General features: G+C 42.0%; 1 long non-coding RNA gene across 1 annotated transcript; it reads left to right on the forward strand.

The window, feature by feature from the left end:
- The first annotated feature begins 8,556 nt into the window (after positions 1-8,556).
- On the forward strand, positions 8,557-10,211 carry LOC120530603. The gene is made up of 4 exons (XR_005634006.1): positions 8,557-8,913; positions 9,121-9,228; positions 9,642-9,764; positions 10,055-10,211. It is a non-coding gene; the product is annotated as an uncharacterized LOC120530603 (long non-coding RNA).
- The last annotated feature ends 1,727 nt before the right edge of the window (positions 10,212-11,938 follow it).

The following is an 11,938-nucleotide window of genomic DNA, read 5'->3' on the forward strand; positions in this document are numbered from 1 at the left end:
TCAAAATCAAGGAAATGGTGGTTTTAGGGAATCTTGTGAAACATGCCATGTCTGAGTGTATTTTTTATAGGACAGCGGTGACAGAGTTCACTGGCACCAGATCTGCCCGAGTTCTCACCACAATCGCCCAGGTTTGCCCAGAGAGAGGTCTTTGAAGGGTCACGGTAGGATCTCGAAACAGTGAAATAGTAAAAGAGCATTGGAGAGATCAAATACAGTATGGCGCACATAGAGAGGTCATAGAGAGGACAGAGGGGGCCCTGACACAGACACAGATCTGCACCTGCAATGCAACAAAATAATCTAAAAATAAACAAATTAGAATTCATTTATCCTGAGCTAACTGACATTAAAACAAAGATCAGAAGAGGGGTTGGGGGGCTGATAAGATTATACAGCTGCCATTTCAGTGAGTGAGGTTATGGCAGCAAGACTTGCTCTGCAAAAGGCCCTACATAGGATCTTCCAAGATTTGGAGGAGGAGGAGGTTTTAGAGCAGGAAGACAACACAGAGGAAGACTCTGACTACAGCCCCTCTGAGGGAGCAAGGCAGACATTACCATTCAGTATCAACACGATCAGTTGGTCCCCCACCCCTAATTCCACATCAAGTTACAGGCAGGATGGCAAAGGAAAACGACTCGAGGACCCACAAGACTGGCTACTTGTCATGCGTCCGACATGTGAAAGGAAAACACCGACGTCATTTAGTAGATAACAGCCTTCCATCAAATAATACATCATTCAATTTAGGACATTCAGAAGGTTTTTTTTGGGATGGTGGTCAGGTGTTGCCGTGACATTTGTTCCCCCATCTTTAGAAAATGAAGACAAATATTGTATTCTGCCATTTTAACAGTCAAACACTACTATACTCAGCAAAAAAAGAAACGTCCTCTGACTTTCAACTGTTTTTACTTTCAGTAAACTTAATGTGTAAATATTTGTATGAACACTAAAAGAGTCAACACCATAAGACATAAACTAAAAATGTTTCACAATGTGTCCCTGAATGAAGGGAGGCTCAAAATCAAAAGTACCAGTCAGTATGTGGTGTGGCCACCAGCTGCTTGAAGTACTGCAGTGCATCTCCTCCTCATGGACTGGACCAGATCTGTCAGTTCTTGCTGTGAGATGTTACCCCACTCTTCCACCAAGGCACCTGCAAGTTCCTGGACATTTCTGGGGGGAATGGCCCTAGCCCTCACCCTGCGATCCAACAGGTCCCAGACGTGCTGAATTCCTTCGACGATAAACACGAATCCATCCATCACCGCTGGTGAGACAAAACCGTGACTCATCAGTGAAGAGCACTTTTTGCCACTCCTGTCTGGTCCAGCGAAGGTGGGTTTGTGCCCATAGGCGGCTTGTTGCTGGTGATGTCTGGTAAGGACCTGCCTTACAACAGGCCTACAAGCCCTCAGTCCAGCCTCTCTCAGCCTATTGCGGACAGTCTGAGCACTGATGGAGGGATTGTGTGTTCCTGGTGTGACTCGGGCAGTTGTTGTGGCCATCCTGTACCTGTCACGCAGGTGTGATATTCGGATGTACCGATCCTGTGCAGGTGTTGTTACACGTGGTCTTCCACTGCGAGGATGATCAGCTGTCCTTCCTGTCTCCCTGTAGCGCTGTCTTAGGCGTCTCACAGTGCAGACATGGCAATTTATTGCCCTGGCCACATCAGCAGTCCTCATGCCTCCCTGCAGCATGTCTAATGCACGTTCACGCAGATGAGCAGGGACCCTGGGCATCTTTCACAGTCGGTAGACGAGTCTCTTTAGTGTCCTGCGTTTTTAGAACTGTGACCGTAAATGCCTACTTTCTGTAAGCTGTTAGGGTCTTAACGACCATTCCACAGGTGTGTGTTAATTAATTGATTAGGGTTAATTGAACATGCATGGAAAACATTGTTTAAACCCTTTAAAATGAAGATCTGCAAAGTTATTTGGATTTTTAAAACATTAATGTTGAAATACACAGTCCTGAAAAAGGGACGTTTCTTTTTTTGCTGAGTATATAAGTATGGCAGCCAGAAAATGAAGATTTTGCAGTTAAAAAAAAAAAAAACATTATTGTTTGGTCACACCGGCGAGTGAAAAACACTGGAGCTGAGATTAAAGGGTTAAAGATGTTAAAATGCTGTTGTTAGTAAAAGTGATTCATGACCTGCTCACCACACGGCCTTCCAAAACTGGAACAGTTGACCTACTTCTAATTTAATTCTTTCTTTCTTTCTTTCTTTCTTTATGTTTGTTTTCCTTGATTTTTACTGATGTGAGACACTGGATGCCTTAATTACCCTAAGGGGATGAATAAAGTATCTATTAATTATATAGTGTCTTTCACATCTATCTATCTATCTATCTATCTATCTATCTATCTATCTATCTATCTATTATACTAGAATCAATATCTATCTGTCTACAGTATCTATTATATAGTGCCTTTCACATCTATCTATCTATCTATCTATCTATCTATCTATCTATCTATCTATCTATCTATCTATTATACTAGAATCAATATCTATCTATCTACAGTATCTATTATATAGTGCCTTTCACATCTATCTATCTATCTATCTATCTATCTATCTATCTATCGTGCCTTTCATGTCTATCTATCTATCTATCTATCTATCTATCTATCTATCTATCTATCTATCTATTATATAGTGCCTTTCACATCTATCTATCTATCTATCTATTATATAGTGCCTTTCGTCTAAAGTGAAATGTGCATGTCATGAAAAAAGAGTTGAAAGACAAGGGCAGAAGAATTATGGAGATGGAAAAGAGGACGACGAAAGAGAAAACGGATGGACTTGGGCAATCTAAGGGAGAAACGGGTTTCAGGTGAGGAAGTGAACCACAAATAAGAACTGAGGAGGGCCGTTCAATATGACTGCAATGTGTGTGTGTGTGTGAGTCTGTATGTGTGTGTGTGTGTATGTAGGTGTGTCTGTATGTCGGTGTACGTGCGTGTGCATGTCCGCTGTTTCTTGAACTGCTAACCCTTCCAGTGATCAATTAGTGCGAAATCTGGTTGATGTAAGTTAGGATCCTTAGAAGTCTGGCTAAGTCTGTCGCAGACATATCTGGATTTCGCCCAATGTGTATTTCTAGAACTGATAAAGTCAGAATGACACGATCCGTAAGGCCAATAACGCGGATCATTCCCTGATCCGCCTTTCTGGAATGGACTCCGCAGGACGCGCGCTCCTTCTTTGCACCTCTCTTAATCCGAGGCCAGGTAAAAGCACACAAGCGGATTGTGTTTAATTACAGGGCACAACAAACATTTTCATTTTTTATACATATTCTTGAAAGTTTTTGTCGTAGACTGAAGATAGAAACCCTCATTATCCACTCGGTAGACGCCACAGACGAGCAACTTCAGTCCGCAGTCAGCGCTCGGTGAAGGTCAGCGCGGTTTCCACGATCCTCCTGAGGATTTCGTCCCTCAACGTACATCACCATGTTCTAAATAAACATTAGCCCGCTGTGATATCTGACATCTGCAAGATTGACCCAGACACCTGTGAGTGTCATCTTGAAGGCAGAGCGTGTCACTGTTATATGCCGCAAAAGACGCAAAGTGCGCCCGGCTGACACGCGAGAAATTGGAAATGTCATTTCAAGCAGCGATGCCGCCCATTACAAGGCTCATCAGAAATATTAATACAGACGTCCGCATACTGAATACTTTATTTATTGTGCCCTTGATAACTCATTTTAATATTTGTTCTACAAAGAAATGTATAAGCACATAACGGAATAAGAAAGTAAGAATGACAGCGCTGAGGTGAGAGCCGTCTCACGGGCTAATGCAGACAAATACGCAGCCGGCGGCTCACCGCCCCGACTGAAGCAATCATCGCATATTGGCTCTCATAAATATTTTTGCTTTGCGAAGGGTAATGTATCCATCATCGTTCGTTTTATGGGCACGGAATTCCAAAGACTATTATATTTTCATAGCACATTTTAAATAGTATTTCAATTGCTTCAACAATAGAAGAGGAAATCAGAAATCTGTCAGGCAGCAATCGTACCTAATCACAAAGTCACAAGCGGAAACGAAATGAGGCACTGCCTTGAATTTTAACGGGAGTCGTGATGATTGGGTTGGGGTGGGGTGGTCTCAGACAGGCACTAGACGGGGGAAGTGGGGGTGAGGGAATGTGTCCCACAAGTCTGGCGTCTCCGTGTATCCGCCAGGCTGCTTTGCCATCTGCTACTGATGGACACTTTCTTTCATAGAGCATCTCACCATCAGAAGGTTTCTTGCAGTATACTGGCCCACCAGATGTTGTGCAGAATTCAGTAATACGTTTCTCCCACTAATTTATTTTTTTTATTATTATTGTAAGGAGGTGAGGGGCACTATACATTTTTTTCCTTTCACATACAGGGGGCGCCTAAATGCCTAACTCCCCTGAACGCCACCCCACTCAAATACCCAAGAAATGACTGACCGACTACGCCACCCAGTAAAAGGGAAGAGAACTGAGTCCCAAAATTAGCTAATCTCCAAACTGCTGCTAAGGACAGGTTCTTTTTTTATACAGGGATAGACAATCATTTTTTTAATTACAAGTAATTCAATTTTAATTACAAAAATCACAATCGTCACCAACATCTAAATACAATAAATCAAAGTCCAATCCAGCGCTTGCATAGATACTCGCAAGTTCCCATCTCTGTCAAATGTCTTCAAATCCGTGTAAAATCCCTGGAAGTTAAAGGCTCCTCAGACTTCACTCATTCGGCTCGATCCTACATCCACCAGGGACTTGCGGTCAGGGGAGGCATCATGAAAAGTAAAAAAAAAAAAAAAAAAAGAACTCATAATGAAAACCTAAAATAAATGTGTCCACTGGTCTGTGCAATAAATGTGTTTTCTGTATGATTCCAATATGTGTGCTCATTTTATAGTCAAAACCGCTGAATTGGCGCATTTTCTGTTCAAATACACTGAAGAAACGCGAGGTGCAGCAACGATGAGCCTCCCCTCACCTCGGACTGTGCTCTCTTCACACACTGCAATTGGCGCGTGCCTGTTGCTGCCTCTCTGTATGTCGCCAATATAATGTTTGCAGACACGTTTATTATACGCCCTGACTTCCCACAGTCCAGCTAATATCTTTAATGAACGTGTCTTTCTGATCGGACATAAAACTGCAGTGGAAAGGCACAAGGTGAAAGAGACCGACATTACCCTGCCGCCCTGAAGGGGGCACATGTGAGCCAAACAGGTGCTTGTTGTTGCTGCTCTTCTTCTCAGAGGCTCTCGGCACCAATAAGTCAGTGACATCAGAAAGTCACATGCACTGCAGCGGGCCGTTTATTTATTTATATTTTTGTTCAGACTGACTGCCAAAATGGAAGATTTAGATTTTTAAAACTAAAGGAAAATAAGGAGGACTTTTATAACAAATTGACAGAGATTTTCATGGAGAAGGTGGCCAAAGGCCCTGGTAGCTCATGTTAAAGCAGGTTGACATGGACACCCTTAGTCCCAATGAAGGTACTGGGAGACTCAGTACAAACAGCAGATTTAAGCTTTATCATATGGCGCACATACAGGCTCGCTTAAGATGAAACAATGACCAAAGCAATGGGCACCTTTTACTTTTATTACAATTCTTATCATTTCAGCCGTTATTCTTCCTCATCTAACTTCTAGCATTCCATTGCTCTAGTCCTGTCTCTAATTAATTCCACCAATAATTCCTAGTTAAGGGGGTGTCAAACCCCACCAAATCCATCTTACCTGTTTGATAAGGGCCATTCTCTTCCCCCACAATGATTTGGCTTTCTAGCACACTGACCTTTGGCTTATGAAAAACTGGTGTTTGCAGGCTTAAACAAAATAATAACAATATATGTAGCATAAACCTTTCTATTTCTACCTCTTACATCTTAATGCTTCTGTAACATATTATATCTACTTGTCTACTTGTATAATACTTTTCTAGTATGCGTAAATTACCAGCTTTGAGAATACAATTAGCTAGATAGATAGATAGATAGATAGATAGATAGATAGATAGATAGATAGATAGATAGATAGATATTCATTTAAGTATAGTAGGCAGGATAAGAGATAGATAGGTAGACCTGATGATCAAGGAAGACAGAGCTCTGAGCTTATTTGTTCTCACGGTGAAAATCTTTTTATTTTTGTTTTTAATTTGGGCCTAACGGCCGTCTGTTTTGCTCCAACTAAACAGGGTGACCTGGCTGGTACGCAAACTACTTGGGGATAGATAAAGTTCTGTGAAATCTATATCTATATAAAATAAGGGACAGACAGACAGACAGACAGACAGACAGACAGACAGATAGATAGATAGATAGATAGATAGATAGATAGATAGATAGATAGATAGATAGATAGATAGATAGATAGATAGATAGATGAGGGCCTGCCTTTCTGTTGTCTTACAAGATCCTTGGATGTTCTTCATAAAGAGTATTCCAATATCCAGGCCAAATGTATGCACCTGGTCCTGGGCCCCTAATCATCCCCTGTCTCTAATTGGCTAACTCTCTCTCACTCCTTCACCACCTAACAGCTAATGTGTGTTGAGCATATTGGCACAAGAATGGCTGACATCACATCATCCGGGTGAATGCCAAACGTTGGTGGTGGTTGAAGTGTTTCCTCTCTGTCTGAGCACTTTGAATAGCAAGAAAGAAAGGCACAATCTGATAGACAGATAGATAGATAGATAGATAGATAGATAGATAGATAGATAGATAGATAGATAGATAGATATAGATAGATAGATTACACTTTATAATTTAAAATGTATAATGTATTATGTATGTTTTTAATATTATCAAAATCAAGTGAGTATAATCCAAAGTGATGATTTTTAACTCTTAATGGCTTCACTAAAGCGCTTCCTTTGGCTAAGAAGCCGATTCAGTGGCTGTCCGTCACGTACTTTGCTTTCCGGACTTTGAAGACGGTGAGAAGCACGCAAACGTACAAGTCAGTCTTGCCAGGCAGTTTTGGTCCACAGAAAAAGTGCCTTGTCACCTGTGACATTTATTACTGTCTCTTCGTCTTCGTCTTCTTCTTCTCTTTCTCTCTGTCTGTCTGTCTGTTTGTCTCTCTCTCTTTTTCAAACACCTGTAAGAGTGAGCCCTCTGTCCGATGCTATTAACGTTTCACCAGCCAATGATGCTAGCCCGCAATTTACAGGTCGTTGTCCCGCATGGTCAGCCTGACCTGCTCAGTATGTCCTCAAGGGGTCACACTGATAATGACACTGAGGCCAGTCTGCGCTCTCCCACCGGCACAGACCTGCAGTGCTGAGGAATGAATGGAAGGAGCGGAACTAGCGGCGACTTCTCGGAATATTCAGAAACCTCTGTGAAATTGACTTGTATTTATCCAATTAACATATTCAAGTAGAACAAGCACGCAAAAATAAATAAATAAAAATAAAAAGTGCTAATAACTAAGGGTCGTTTCAATACATCACTTGCAATGCAACTGCGATCACAGCTATGAAGTAAGTTTATTCGGAAACCGAAAAGAAATGAACACAACGACAGAATCTTTCACTTCTAACCTCTTTTAAGCGTGCACACATTTTATTCGTATTCTTAGTCTTATCTCTGCCTGCGCTGACTTCCAAATGAGCTCCCCTAAATGCTAAAGTCTTATTTCTCGTGGCGTCCAAACAGATCCGATTCTTGGAGAGTCTTAACAGGGCACGCGCCGCCTTGGCCGTCTGGCTCTGAAATGCTCAGAAAATGTCATTTTATACAACTTGTGCAAAATCTCGTTGTGATCCCCTTGTGGAACTCGTTAGATTGGCAAGGGTTAATTCCTTTTGTGTTTTCCTCGCGGAGGAGACTCTTTTTTTTTCGTCGTTCGGATTATGAAAAGCTGACAGGCGCGATATTGGCAAGATTAGGAGTGAGCACCGCGGTCGGAGTGCTTGAGCCGTCCTTCCCGTTGGAGACGCCGAGCTCTGATTGAATGAATTTCTTTAATAAAAAGGCTTATGCGCCCAGAAAATGTTACGTCAGGCAGATAAAGTGCAAGCAGCGACAACCAGTATTATTAATTAATTGATTGATTTATTTATTGAAAGATTCGCTATGGAAAGTTAAAAGTGAATCCATTCATAAAAGGTCATTTAGCGCTGCCCTTTCCGCAGCGCCTGGCCGGTATGTTTAAGTGTTTTTGCGATTGCGACTGTAACAGCCGGCATTGTCACTCTAGAGATGGGCGGGTTCTGGACAGGTGATTGACAGCAGGCTATTCACAGGTGTGCTGAGCACCGCGCTGCAGGAAGCCCCGGAACTTCCTCGTTGTACCTTTCAAGTCAAAGAAGGATCGAGAAGGCAGGAGGAGACTCCTGTGGCATTATAAATACCGCCTTGCAGATGATAACTGGGTAACTGCAGGTACAGGGACACGACCTGAGACGCTGGACGACGTTGGGGGGTGGGGGGGGAGAATAACCTGCCTAGTGAAGTGACTGCTATTTGTACAGGGCGTTTGTGAGTTTGATTCTAGAAGACTGCTGTAAATTATTTATTGTGGAATAAACGCGTGTGTTTCCATCTTGCTGTTCGTTACTCGACATTCCGTCCACTAGGGGCGCAAGGGCGTCGTCATACCTGCTACCGTCAGAACACAAAGAACGTGATAAAGGGATATAAGATCAGTCCCTGGTGCAGGCTTTGTGCTGATGACATTGTGTTCTGTAGCACCAATCAAGAGAATGGAGAAGGGCTTTGGAAGAAAGAAGATTCAAGATAAATAGGAAGAAGAAAACCAAACATCTGAGGTTTATGGTCAGGATTCAGAAGTGAGCCTGCAAGGGGGAGCCATTGAAAAGAGTGGACACTGTAAAAAGTATAACATTGATGTTGTTCATTCAATGTAAGTTTTATTTTTCGAGCAACTTCAGATTAGTCATTTAGTGTTGTACCTTGAAATATTTGGTTTCAGATCTCAAAGTAAAAAAAAATTGTTTGTACCAAAGTAAGTTATGGTGGAGGGAATAAACATAAAAATCCTATTTCAGCTAACCTAATATTTTAGGGTGTTTATGTGCCGTGTTTGAGGGCCGTTTGTATTTTCTTCCAGTCGAACTTTCCAGCATGCTGGCTTTCCAACACTTTCCCGAGTGGAGCGGACGTGGATATCCAGGTCTGGTCATTTTCAGCAGCAGACTTTTATAACGGAGGATTTCTGGTAAGTAACCCTGTTTCTCAACTGATAATTTTAAGTATAAGAACTCGTAATTAAACGTACTTTCAAGAAAGCTGTAGAAACGTTGAATAATTTTTTATTGTATATTTAAGATTTACACTGCAAAATTCTTGTGTATTTACACTAGATTTTTTAAATGAAAAGTACAGCTTTGGAATGTGTTATGTTCATAATATTTCTAATAGCATAAAAACCGGTTACAATCAATAAACCATTTTAAATTGTAACAACTTACAAAATTCAGTATGAAACAACACTCTAAATGATTTGCCTCAACTTAAAAAAATTGTGGGTTCAATAAGATAAAAAGAATGATATTGGTTCAGATTGAAAATATTAAGTGTGAATCATTACCTTAATTAATTTAAGTTGAATGGAGGTTCTACTTTTTTCAGTGTAGGATGGGAGGAAGCCCAAGATGGAGAAGGAGATGACCCACAGAATGCAGTGTGGATGGAACACTTGGAGGAAGGCATCAGGAGTGTCGTGTGATTGAAGAATTAAGGAGAAGGTTAAAGGTCAGTTAGTGGTAAGAGCAGCCATGATGTATGGAGCTGAGACGTGGGCAGTAAAGGGAGCACGGCAGGAGAAGATGTGCTAGAAATGAGAATGTGGAGATGGATGTGTGGAGTTAAATGAAAAGACTTAACATGAAATGAGACAATGTGAGCTGTTCAACAAAAATAGGAAAGAGTCACGCATGGGCATCGGAGGACTCCTCTAAGGGCCGGGGAAAGGTACACGATAACCCGCCACCGAGGGGGGCTACAGCTGACTTTGTCCTGTTGTTCTTCTTCTTCCCTCACAGCTCCGAGAAGCCACCTGGTTAAGACACTTAGCTCTGCCCCTTCCGGAAGTAGCACCATAAAAGCAGCACCGGCACAGAGAAAGGCGTCTTCTGCTGGGAGACTGGAATGAGCCACACGGCGTAGCTCGTGACTCTCAAAGATTCATCCAGAGAAAGAAATCCGTCATAGGGATAGCGCATTGGCACTATTTTCATTGCATTTATTTATTTGGTTTGTTTCGTCTCGCGACGATTAAAAGGGATGACCCGGCTGGCGTCCCAACATTCTGTCTGTTTCCAGTCTGATTTTTTTCCACTGCCCGACCACAAGAGACATCAAAGAAAGAACAGGAAAGTAGTTTGAAGGAATATGGACATGCAATGAAGAGGGGAAATAGAGATGGGGGCAAAAGAGTGAAGGGAATTTTAAAAGAGAAAGTGAGGGAGGCCAAAGTGGCGGTGGAAGCAGGGCCAGCGCCACCATTAAGGCGAATAAGGTGTTCACCCAGGGCACAGATCATAAGGTGGGGGAAATCCCAGCCACACAGATTAGCATTTGAACTGTTGGTTGGCGTATTAATAAGCTTGGCCTGGGGTGCAAAATAACCTAACGCTGGCACTGGGTGGATAGATAAAGTAAAAGAAGATCTGAAGGAAAAGGACTCTGAGTGGGGCGAAGGTGATGGACCAAGCTGTTTGGAGAAGGTTGATTGAGCACATCAACCCCACTCAGTAGTGGGAAAACATGAAGAGGAAGAACATGTCACCATTTAATCTCCAGCAATTTTCAGCTCTGTTAGTCTCCTCTTTGCTCAGACCTCTCAGTCCCGAATCAGCTCGGTCACTCTTCTCTGGACTTCCTCTAGTCCTGCTGGGTCTGTTTCTGTTGTGATATGGAAACCAAAACTGCGCACAACACTTCAGGTGAGACTTTACCAGTGTGCTATTCAACTTAAGCCTAACCTTCCTTGGTTTGTAGTCCACACATCATGGCACTATAAAACCTAATATACACAATACAATACCATTTATTTGTTATATAGCCCAAAATCACACAGGAAGTGCCACAATGGGCTTTAACAGGCCCTGCCTTTTGACAGCCCCCCAGCCTCGACTCTCTAAGAAGACAAGAAAAACTCCCAAAAAACCACAGTAGGGAAAAATGGAAGAAATCTCAGGAAAGGCAGTTCAAAGAGAGACCCCTTACCAGGTAGGCTGGGCGTGCAGTGGCTGTCAAAAAGAAAAAGGGACAATACAATACAATACAATACACAGAACAAATCCTCAATACAGTTTAAAAATATTTATTTAAAAATAAAAAGAATTTAACAGCAGATGATATCACATAATATGATTTGGATTTGTTTAAAATCCTGGAGACCTCAGCCATCAAGCTGCCTCCCCCATTTGGCCATTTCACAGCTGAACAGCCAATCCGATGAAAGGACTTCTCTTTCCCACAATTCCTGTGATCCTCCATCAGGGATGGCTTTACCTTAGGCAGGCAAAACAACTTGGCAGGTGGGCCGTGGCACCAAGTGCCACATTTGAGTACCGAGAAGAGAAACAGAATAGATTAGGGTTAGTAACAAATTATAACGATTATGTTACTTACAGTGCATCCAGAAAGTATTCACAGCGCATCACTTTTTCCACATTTTGTTCTGTTACAGCTTTATTCTAAAATTGATTAAATTAATTTTTTTCCTCAGAATTCTACACACAACACCCCATAATTACAACGAGAAAAAAGTTTACTTGAGGTTTTTGCAATTTTAATAAAAATGAAAAAAAATAAGAAAGCACATGTACATAAGTATTCCCAGCCTTTGCCATGAAGCTCCAAATTGAGCTCAGGTCCATCCTGTTTCCCCTGATCATCCTTGAGATGTTTAATTGGAGTCC

This window comes from Polypterus senegalus, chromosome 6 (assembly GCF_016835505.1).
Source record: "Polypterus senegalus isolate Bchr_013 chromosome 6, ASM1683550v1, whole genome shotgun sequence".
NCBI classification, from domain to species: domain Eukaryota; kingdom Metazoa; phylum Chordata; class Cladistia; order Polypteriformes; family Polypteridae; genus Polypterus; species Polypterus senegalus.